The sequence below is a fragment of the Petromyzon marinus genome, chromosome 37 (genome assembly GCF_048934315.1).
Source record: "Petromyzon marinus isolate PM22_M1 ecotype Great Lakes invasive population chromosome 37, UKy_Petmar_22M1.pri1.0, whole genome shotgun sequence".
NCBI classification, from domain to species: Eukaryota; Metazoa; Chordata; class Hyperoartia; order Petromyzontiformes; family Petromyzontidae; genus Petromyzon; species Petromyzon marinus.
In genome coordinates this window covers 24,204,133-24,214,648 of record NC_133703.1, presented here as the reverse complement: position 1 = coordinate 24,214,648, position 10,516 = coordinate 24,204,133, and the positions used below count along the sequence as shown (strand labels likewise).

The 10,516-nt window shown below is 42.8% G+C and overlaps 1 non-coding gene across 1 annotated transcript; it reads right to left on the bottom strand.

The window, feature by feature from the left end:
- Positions 1 to 2,384: 2,384 nt before the first annotated feature.
- TRNAV-CAC (transfer RNA valine (anticodon CAC)) lies at positions 2,385 to 2,457 on the bottom strand. Its single transcript has one exon. It is a non-coding gene; the product is annotated as a tRNA-Val (tRNA).
- Positions 2,458 to 10,516: the final 8,059 nt, after the last annotated feature.

Here is a 10,516-nt window from a genome sequence, read left to right as displayed (position 1 = left end):
CTAACTTTAACACAGCTATTTCTCTGACCAGTTACAAGCTAATCACTCAGCTATTTCAATGCTAAATTCGATGCTAATTCCTTTGTCAAGGGGTACTTGTGCGGATGTGTATACTTTAACTTAGCTATTTCAATGAGCCATTTCAATGCTAAATGATATGCTAATTCCTTTGTCAAGGCGCTTGGTCTTTTTCTTCTCACACAGCTTAAAGGTCGTGATCTAAGCGTGGCTTCTTTCACTCCAGCGCTGTCCTCCAGACAGTCTCGTCCCTTCACCTGATGAAGGCCGCTTGTGTTGTGACCGAAACGTCGTGATTTTTTGTTATTTTATTTTCACCTACGTGACTTTACCCAATAGAACCAAAGAGTATGGATCCTAGCAGTCACGAAAGCTTTAAATCTAGAAAAGTACCACAAGTATTCAATTCGTGGTCACGTCTCCCATCCGGTGGACATTTGAAGTACCTCACGTATTCAATTCGTGGCTATGTCTGCCATCTGGTGGATATTTGCAGTACCATAAGTATTCAATTCGTGGTTATGTCTGCCATCTGGTGGACATTTGAAGTATAGGCCAACACAGTCCGCCAGCAATGTTTTCGCTGTCTGGGGCCACCCGCGCATTCCCCGTAGTGTAAATCGCTGATGCTACGGCGTCCGGGAGTTTATCCGAAGAACGGTTGGCTGCAATGAACCATTGAAGACACCGCACAGTGCCACTGCTGCTATTACCGCACCGTGGCACTGCAGTTGCACCATGTGTCCACACGGTGGCGATACAGCACCAACCCGCGGCACCGCGTCCACGGTGCGCGATTCGCGTCGATAGTCGGCGGTGCGGCGCGGTGATGGCTCGGGTCGCTGTGTGGCCACAGAAGCGAGAGGGACTCCACCACAGCGACGCGGTGTCTATGCCCGCCGTGTCTCATTACCCCGACCTACCGACCCGACTTCAGCACGCGTCCATGTTGGTTAGGTTATTCAGCGAGCGTCCATGTTGGTTAGGTTATTCAGCGAGCGTCCATGTTAGTTGGGTTATTTAGCGGCCGTGGTGTTTTAGGCGAACGTGATAACCACTACACTACGGACATCACTTTCAACACATGTGAAGTAGAACATGCTTTAATGGCATAAGCCTATTCAAACTACGGTTAATTATAAAAACATCATCTTCGTTAGGGCACATTTTACGTGCACTTTATATAAAACAAAGTTTGTTTGGTGATGCATAACACAGTTCACCGCTCAGTTAAGAACCGGGGCCCTTCGCTAAACACCACTACAGAAACCACTGATAGCACATGTGAAGAAGCAATATATTTCACTGGCATAGGCATATTCCATCAAAGGTTAATCATGAAATCGTCATCTTCATCAGGGCACATCTGATATACTTTCAATAAAACAAGGTTTCTTTGGTGATGTGTAAAATATTTGTTCCTGGGTAGTACGTGTTATTTTCTAATTGCTCATCCCTCAAAAGTACAGAAAATGGCTATTATACCCCACAAACTTTGCTTTTGTGACCAGGACTTTATGTGAAGGAATGACAAATGTACACGTTTTCTCATTGAAAATAGGTACATTTCAAATATCAATGTCCTGGTCACAAAAGCAAAGTTTGTGGGGTAGAATAGCCATTTTTTGTACCTTTGAGGCATAAGCAATTAGGAAATAACACTACCCACTGTGGAACATGTTTTTGTTCCACAGTGTAATAGAGTAATCCAAACAATCCCATAAACCTGCTACAATATTCACATCAAACTTAAGGCGTATTAGGGAATAGGGTTTTCCCCTTTATTCTGGCAACAAAACAGGTATTAAGTTGTAAAAAAACTAAACCCTATAGGAATAGGTTTTACCCTTTTAACTGGCACAAAAAAACTGACACCTTTATTCAAGGCATCATGTTTGCAATAACCACAACACAAGCAGTCAAAATGCAAACAAAAAAGACAACTCTGATAATAATATGCACTGTCCTTGAATTTGATTGGTCCACACCCGAGACAGCTTTTCTTAGAGCCTAGTCTCCATTGGTGTTGGACCAGAAAACTAAACCCTTTAAAAAGGAATCATGTCTGCATTAAGCACAACACTTGTGGTCAAAATAAAAAAAACATACTCTGATAATATATGTATTTATATATTTTATTATTTTATTGTTTCCCTTCAACGTGACTTTACCGAAAGAACCAAGAATATGAATCACTGCAGTCACGAAAGATTTAAATCAAAATATATACATTGTCTTTGAAACTGATTGGTATTAAAGTGTATCTTCAAAAAGCCATTGAACCCCCACGGTTGAAAATACGTTCCATATCGTTTAACTGTACGACACTTTAAATTAAAATAAGGCTTTTTTAGGTTATAAAATTATGTTTCCGCCCGGTTTCGAACCGGGGACCTTTCGCGTGTGAGGCGAACGTGAAAACCACTACACTACGGAAACCAACCTGGAGTCAGCTTCCTCCAGGCCCTACTTGGTCTTAAACTCCTCCTCCAAACGCCGTAGCTTAGAAACAACGACCCCTCGTTACCATCGTGACAGAAACGCCGCTCTCTGCACCTCGTGCTCCCAATTCAGTCGTTTTCAAATAAGTACCGGCCCATCATCTGTATTATCGCTGACTGTTTTAATGAATACTGCCATGATTACAGCAGTGCATACTGACTCTAGTGGTACATGCTATGATTACAGTAATGCATACTGATGTGGTCGTACCTGCTATGATTACAGCAGTGCATACTGACTGTGGTGGTACCTGCTATGATTACAGCAGTGCATACTGTTGTGGTGGTACCTGCTATCACTACAGCAGTGCATACTGACTGTGGTGGTACCTGCTATGATTACAGCAGTGCATACTGTTGTGGTGGTGCCTGTTATCACTACAGCAGTGTATACCGACTGTGGTGATACCTGCTATCACGACAGCAGTGTATACCGACTGTGATGGTACCTGCTATCACGACAGCAGTGTATACCGACTGGTGGTACCTGTTATGATTACAGCAGTGCATACTGCTGTTGTGATACCTGCTATGATTACAGCAGTGCATACTGACTGTGGTGGTACCTGCTATGATCACAGCAGTGCATACTGACTGTGGTGGTACCTGCTCTGATTACAGCAGTGAGTATACGCTAAGTCACTCACACATCATACACTGACTCACTCATCATACGCTGAGTCACTCACACATCATACACTCACTCATGTGCCGCCATTTTGTGAAAATTTCACCATTAAACTTTCCACTTTTAATCTAATACATAGCATACTAAGGCTAAATACAGTAGAGGAATTAACTTTATTCGAAAAATAAAGCTGTGAAAGTTGGGCTTATTTTGGCTAAAAACGGCGCAGTATGCCGATTTACTTTTTTATACTGGAAAACTTCATGAATAAAATTCCCCACTTTTTTACGTAATATATCGGATATTAAGGCTTAACACACCCAAGGATTGCACTTTTGTTGAAAAATAAAGCTGTCAAAAATATGGCTTATTTTGCCTAAAAACCGGCATATGTAAGTATGTCAATTTGTTTTTTTTTACTTTAAGATTTCATGGTGAAATTTCCCACTTTTTTACGTAATATAAAGCATACTAAAGTAAAGTCACGTAGGTATAAAATTAAATCAATCACGACGTTTCGGGCGCAACACATGCGTCCATCATCAGGTGGGAAAGCATGGTCTACTGCTGAGGCAGACTGTTTTAAAAGGTTTGAAATGGGTGTAACCCAAGGGTCATAAAGAAGTGGCCAGGACTAGTGATGTTAACGTGAGAAATTAGCATGTACCTGTAAGATAGGAGAGCGGCCTCCTCGACGAGGGCATGGAAGTGGTTATATTAATGTTAGAGATTAGCATGTTAATGTCAAATCTAAGAGTGGTGCAATCCAAAGGCATGAGAGCAACCCAAAGGGTGCAATCCAAAGGGCATGTGAGTATGAGAGTACAATATCCTGGAGTCCACTAACTGAGTTGTACCTGGTTTATGAGTTGTACCTGCGGTAGCAGTTACATTGGGGAAACGAAACGACATGTCTCGGACCATGTTCGCGAGCACGAGTCAAATCTGAAACACGGCAGAACCAATACCTCTGCCGTAGATGACCATTGTTATAACGCTGTGGGCTCGCATGATATTGTTTTTTCCGAGACCAAGGTACTCTGCAAACCTTATGGCTACTATTAAAGGTTTGTTCATGAAGTCATACAGATATATAAACATAGACATAACTTGCACCCAGAAGATAGATACAAATTGAGCAATCATTGGAAGGATGTTATTAACCAGGTAAACCCTGAACTGTTGATGGTTGTTCCATCATATCTGCCGGGTACTAGTCTATTTTTCCAAGTTAATTTCCCAGCGTTTGGCATTGCTGCTGCATTGGCATTGTTGCTTCATTGGCATTGTTGCTTCATTGGCATTGCTGCTACATTGGCACTCGTGCACCGCCCGTGCTTCTGGTGCTGTTGATGCACTTGGGCTATGCCCATCCCCATATCATTATAAAGTTTGCCTTTTGAGGCTGACTCCTTTGCCTGATAACGACCGCTTGTTTTGCGATCAAAACGTAGTGATTTGTTTTATTTTATTTCTAACTACGTGACTTTACCGAAAGAACAAAAGAGTATGGGTGTGGTTGTTACCGATTTGAAGCACACTGTTTGGGGACGCAGTGCGTTTCACTATTTCAGCACCGCTGTTTACCAAATATTCAACGGTGTAAACGTGTAGGCCAGCTTGGGATGTCAATGGAGTAGTTTGTTGCTTGAAAATCCGTAAAGAAATTGAGAATTGCAGTGCAAATCGGCCGCAGAGATTCGTTTTTTTTACCAGCGCTGGATGTGTTACGTGTGCCCTCTGGTGAACACGTAAAGTACCACAAGTATACTCTTTGGTTCTATTGGGTAAAGTCACGTAGGTGAAAATAAAATAACAAAAAATCACGACGTTTCGGCCACAACACAAGCGGCCTTCATCAGGTGAAGGGACGAGACTGTCTGGAGGACAGTACTGGAGTGGAAGAAGCCACGCTTAGATCACGACCTTTAAGCTGTGTGAGAAGAAAAAGACCAAGCGCCTTGACAAAGGAATTAGCATATAATTTAGCATTGAAATGGCTCATTGAAATAGCTAAGTTAAAGTATACACATCCGCAGAGGTACCCCTTGACAAAGGATTTAGCATCGAATTTAGCATTGAAATAGCTGAGTGATTAGCTTGTAACTGGTCACAGAAATAGCTGTGTTAAAGTTAGAGCATATACATTCACCGAGGCACCTAGTACTCATCAAACAGGAGAATTTAGCGAAACACAACCACGCTCAGACATCGGACCTGTGTGCGAGCAAACAAGGTGTTCTGACAAAGAAATTAGCATAAAAATTAGCATTTGCTTGGCGGATTTTAGGAAAGAGGTGGTGTACGTGCCGGTGGACTTGCAGTTTGGCGCGGGGGGGAAGGGGGGAGGGGGAGTTTACCTATTGATCGTGTGAAAAGGGGGAATTTATAAGAGCTGTGAAAGTTTGGGGTACCACTACTTGAAAAATATACTGTACCATTGAAATTAGTTTAATGTTTAGTTCGATTTAGAACATCTTTTCAATGGTTGCTTAATTTGAAACCATCCTCTCAGTTGAAATTGTGTCTGTGTTTGTAGATCTGAATTACTTCATGAACAAATCTCTGATAAAAGCCCGTGGGTTTGCAAAGAACCTTGGTATCGGAGAAAATTATGTCATGATCCCCCACAGCGTTGTAACAGTGATCAGCCACGGCAGAAGAATTCGTTTTGCCGTGTTTCAAATCTGCTTTGTGCTCGCGAATTCGGTCAGAGACATGTCGCTTTGTCTCACCGACGTAGCAATCACCGCAGGAACAACTCAATTTGTAAAGCCCGGGATACTGTAAATCAGGAATGACATCCTTCACGGATGGGATCAGATCACGAATTTTGTGTACTGTATTGAACCGGACCTGGATCATGTGTTTGTTTAGAATTTTGGAAATCTTTTTAGTAACGCCTGCTATATATGGAAGTGTAATGGTTTTGACCGGAGTATCAAGTGGTTGTTTCTGGATGGAGGGAGAGACAGCTTGGCGGATGGTACGGTCAGAGTAACCATTCCTTTTGAGGGCCAGGTGTACATGTTTTAATTCACTGGTCATGTGGTGTTGGTCCGAAATGCAATGAGCCCTATGGAATAAAGTTTTGATGAGATAATTATTTTTGGCTGGGTGGTGGTGGGAATCAGGTTTCAAGTAGGAATCTGTGTGGGTGGGTTTCCTGTAGACAGAATGCCCCAATGAGCCATCAGGTCTCCTCTCAAACAGAACATCTAAGAATGGTAGCTTGCCATCTTTCTCCACTTCCATGGTGAATTTGATGGCGGGATGTCTGGAATTGATGTGGTGTAGGAAAAGGTTCAGAGCTGGGAGGCCATGTGGCCAAATGACGAAAGTGTCATCCACATATCTCTTCCAAAGGGAAGGTCTGAGGGTGGAAGTCTGGATGGCGTCTGATTCAAATTTCTCCATGAAAATATTGGCTATCACGGGTGATAAGGGGGATCCCATGGGGGTACCCTCATTTTGTTTGTAGAAGGAGCCATTCCAAGTAAAGTAGGTATTGTTGAGGCAGTGCCTAACCAGTGCAGGTGTGTCGGGGTCTAGTCCATGTTGGACCAAATTTTCAATTATTTCAATGGTATCAGGTACTGGGACCTTGGTGAACAAAGAGACCACATCGAAGCTGACAAGGATATCGTCAGGGGACAGTACAACGTCTTTGACCATTGAGACCAATTGGGCTGAGTTAAGTACTGCTGAGGCGGTCTTGCCAGTGAAATGCAGCAAGGTATCTGACAGAAAACGGGCTAGTCTATAGGTAGGGGAGTTGATCGTGGATACGATGGGTCGAAGTGGGGTGCCTTCTTTATTAATCTTGGGAAGACCATATAATCTAGGGGGTCTTGCAGCAGGAGTTTTTAGGGAGGGACGTTTAGTTGGGTCGATTAGGGAGGTCGAACTTGTGATGATCTTGTTGGTTTTCATCGCTAGGCTATTAGTAGGGTCATTTTTATTTTTGAGTAACTTCCATCGTTGAGCAGATTTTGGATTTTGTTGTTGTATGAATCTTTATCCATAATAACAGTAGCGTTGCCTTCATCGGCTGAGAGGATGACTATATCACGTCTGTTTTTTTAATTCGCGAGTTCAGAGCGTTCATTTTTGCTGATGTTACTAATGGGGTTCTTAGCACTTAAGAATAGTGGCTATTTCAGCTCTCGCAACGTCTGCTTGGATGTGTCCTACGCCTTTGAGGGCTACATCGACCTGAGAGATGATATCATCTATTGGTATGTGTTTTGGGGTGACAGCAAAATTTAGTCCCCTAGCCAGTACTGTTTTCAGATTGTCCGAAATCGGGGAGCTACTCTGATTAATGACGATTTTGTTAACATCTAGTTTTGTTATATGTGGAACTGGGTTCTTTTTTGATAGGTGGTTGAATTTAGAAATCAGGTTAGCTTTACATTTGACTGACAGTGACTCAGCAGAAGAAGCAGTCATGTTGTCTACGTGATTCCAATCAGAAGGTGACATTTTTTGTCTTAACATTAAATGAGCTTGTAGGAGAGTCCTGTCTAAAGTATCGAGTTCAAATCGGAGTAGCCTTATCGTCTCTGAGATTAAAGATGGGTATTACCTTGTGATCGCGGCGCTTTCACACTCACTTCTGCTGCTGTATCTTCTCCGAATTCTAAACAGATTCTGCTTAAGGCAGCCTATCTTTAATCTCAGAGAGGATAAGGCTACTCCGATTTGAACTCGATACTTTAGACAGGACTCTCCTACAAGCTCATTTAATGTTAACACAAAATATGTCACCTTCTGATAGGAATCACGTAGACAACATGACTGCTTCTTCTGCTGAGTCACTATCAGTCAAATGTAAAGCTAACCTGATTTCTAAATTCAACCACCTATCAAAGAAGAACCCAGTTCCACATATAACAAAACTAGATTTTAACAAAATCGTCATTAATCAGAGTAGCACCCCGATTTCGGACAATCTGAAAACAGTACTGGCTAGGGGACTAAATTTTGCTGTCACCCCGAAACACATACCAATAGATGATATCATCTCTCAGGTCGATGTAGCCCTCAAAGGCATAGGACACATCCAAGCAGACGTTGCGAGAGCTGAAATAGCCACCATTCTTAAGAATGCTAAGAAACCCATTAGTAACATCAGCAAAAATGAACACTCTGAACTCGCGAATTAAAAAAAACAGAAGTGATATAGTCATCCTCTCAGCCGATAAAGGCAACGCTACTGTTATTATTGATAAAGATTCATACAACAACAAAATCCAGAATCTGCTCAACGATGGAAGTTACTCAAAAATAAAAAATGACCCTACTAATAGCCTAGCGATAAAAACCAACAAGATCATCACAAGTTCGACCTCCCTAATCGACCCAACTAAACGTCCCTCCCTAAAATCTTCTGCTGCAAGACCCCCTAGATTCTATGGTCTTACCAAGATTAATAAAGAAGGCACCCCACTTCGACCCATCGTATCCACGATCAACTCCCCTACCTATAGACTAGCCCATTTTCTGTCAGATACCTTGCTGCCTTTCACTGGCAAGACCGCCTCAGCAGTACTTAACTCAGCCCAATTGGTCTCTATGGTCAAAGACATTGTACTGTCCCCTGACGATATCCTTGTCAGCTTCGATGTGGTCTCTTTGTTCACCAAGGTCCCAGTACCTGATACCATTGAAATAATTGAAAATTTGGTCCAACATGGACTAGACCCCGACACACCTGCACTGGTTAGGCACTGCCTTAACAATACCTACTTTACTTGGAATGGCTCCTTCTACAAACAAAATGAGGGTACCCCATGGGATCCCCCTTATCACCCGTGATAGCCAATATTTTCATGGAGAAATTTGAATCAGACGCCATCCAGACTTCCACCCTCAGACCTTCCCTGTGGAAGAGATATGTAGACGACACTTTCGTCATTTGGCCACATGGCCTCCCAGCTCTGAACCTTTTCCTACACCACATCAATTCCAGACATCCCGCCATCAAATTCACCATGGAAGTGGAGAAAGATGGCAAGCTACCATTCTTAGATGTTCTGTTTGAGAGGAGACCTGATGGCTCATTGGGGCATTCTGTCTACAGGAAACCCACCCACACAGATTCCTACTTGAAACCTGATTCCCACCACCACCAAGCCCAAAATAATTATCTCATAAAAACTTTATACCATAGGGCTCATTGCATTTCGGACCAACACCACCTGACCAGTGAATTAAAACATGTACACCTGGCCCTCAAAAGGAATGGCTACTCTGACCGTACCATCCGCCAAGCTGTTTCTCCCTCCATACAGAAACAACCACTTGATACTCCGGTCAAAACCATCACACTTCCATATATAGCAGGCCTTACTAAAAATATTTCCAAAATTCTAAACAAACACAAGATCCAGGTCCGGTTCAATACAGTACACAAAATTCGTGATCTGATCCCATCCGTGAAGGATGCCATTCCTGATTTACAGTACCCCGGGGTTTACAAATTGAGTTGTTCCTGCGGTGATTGCTACATCGGTGAGACAAAGCGACATGTCTCTGACCGAATTCGTGAGCACAAATCAGATTTGAAACACGGCAAAACGAATTCTTCTGCCGTGGCTGATCACTGTTACAACGCTGTGGGGGATCACGATATAATTTTCTCCGATGCCAAGGTTATTTGCAAACCCACGGGTTTTTATCAGAGATTTGTTCATGAAGCAATTCAACCGAGAGGATGGTTTCAAATCAAGCAACCATTGGAAAGATGTTCTAAATCGAACTAAACATTAAACTAATTTCAATGGTACAGTATATTTTTCAAGTAGTGGTACCCCAACCTTTCGCAGCTCTTATAAATTCCCCCTTTTCACACCATTAATAGGTAAACTCCCCCTCCCCCCTTTCCCCCCCCCCCCTCCCCGCGCCAAACTGCAAGTCCACCGGCACGTACCTCTTTCCTAAAATCCGCCAATCAAATGCTAATTTTTATGCTAATTTCTTTGTCAGAACACCTTGTTTGCTCGCACACAGGTCCGATGTCTGAGCGTGGTTGTGTTTCACTAAATTCTCCTGTTTGATGAGTACTAGGTGCCTCGGTGAATGTATATGCTCTAACTTTAACACAGCTATTTCTCTGACCAGTTACAAGCTAATCACTCAGCTATTTCAATGCTAAATTCGATGCTAATTCCTTTGTCAAGGGGTACCTCTGCGGATGTGTATACTTTAACTTAGCTATTTCAATGAGCCATTTCCATGCTAAATTATATGCTAATTCCTTTGTCAAAGCACTTGGCCTTTTTCTTCTCACACAGCTTAAAGGTCGTGATCTAAGCGTGGCTTCTTCCACTCCAGCGCTGTCCTCCAGACAGTCTCGTCCCTTCAC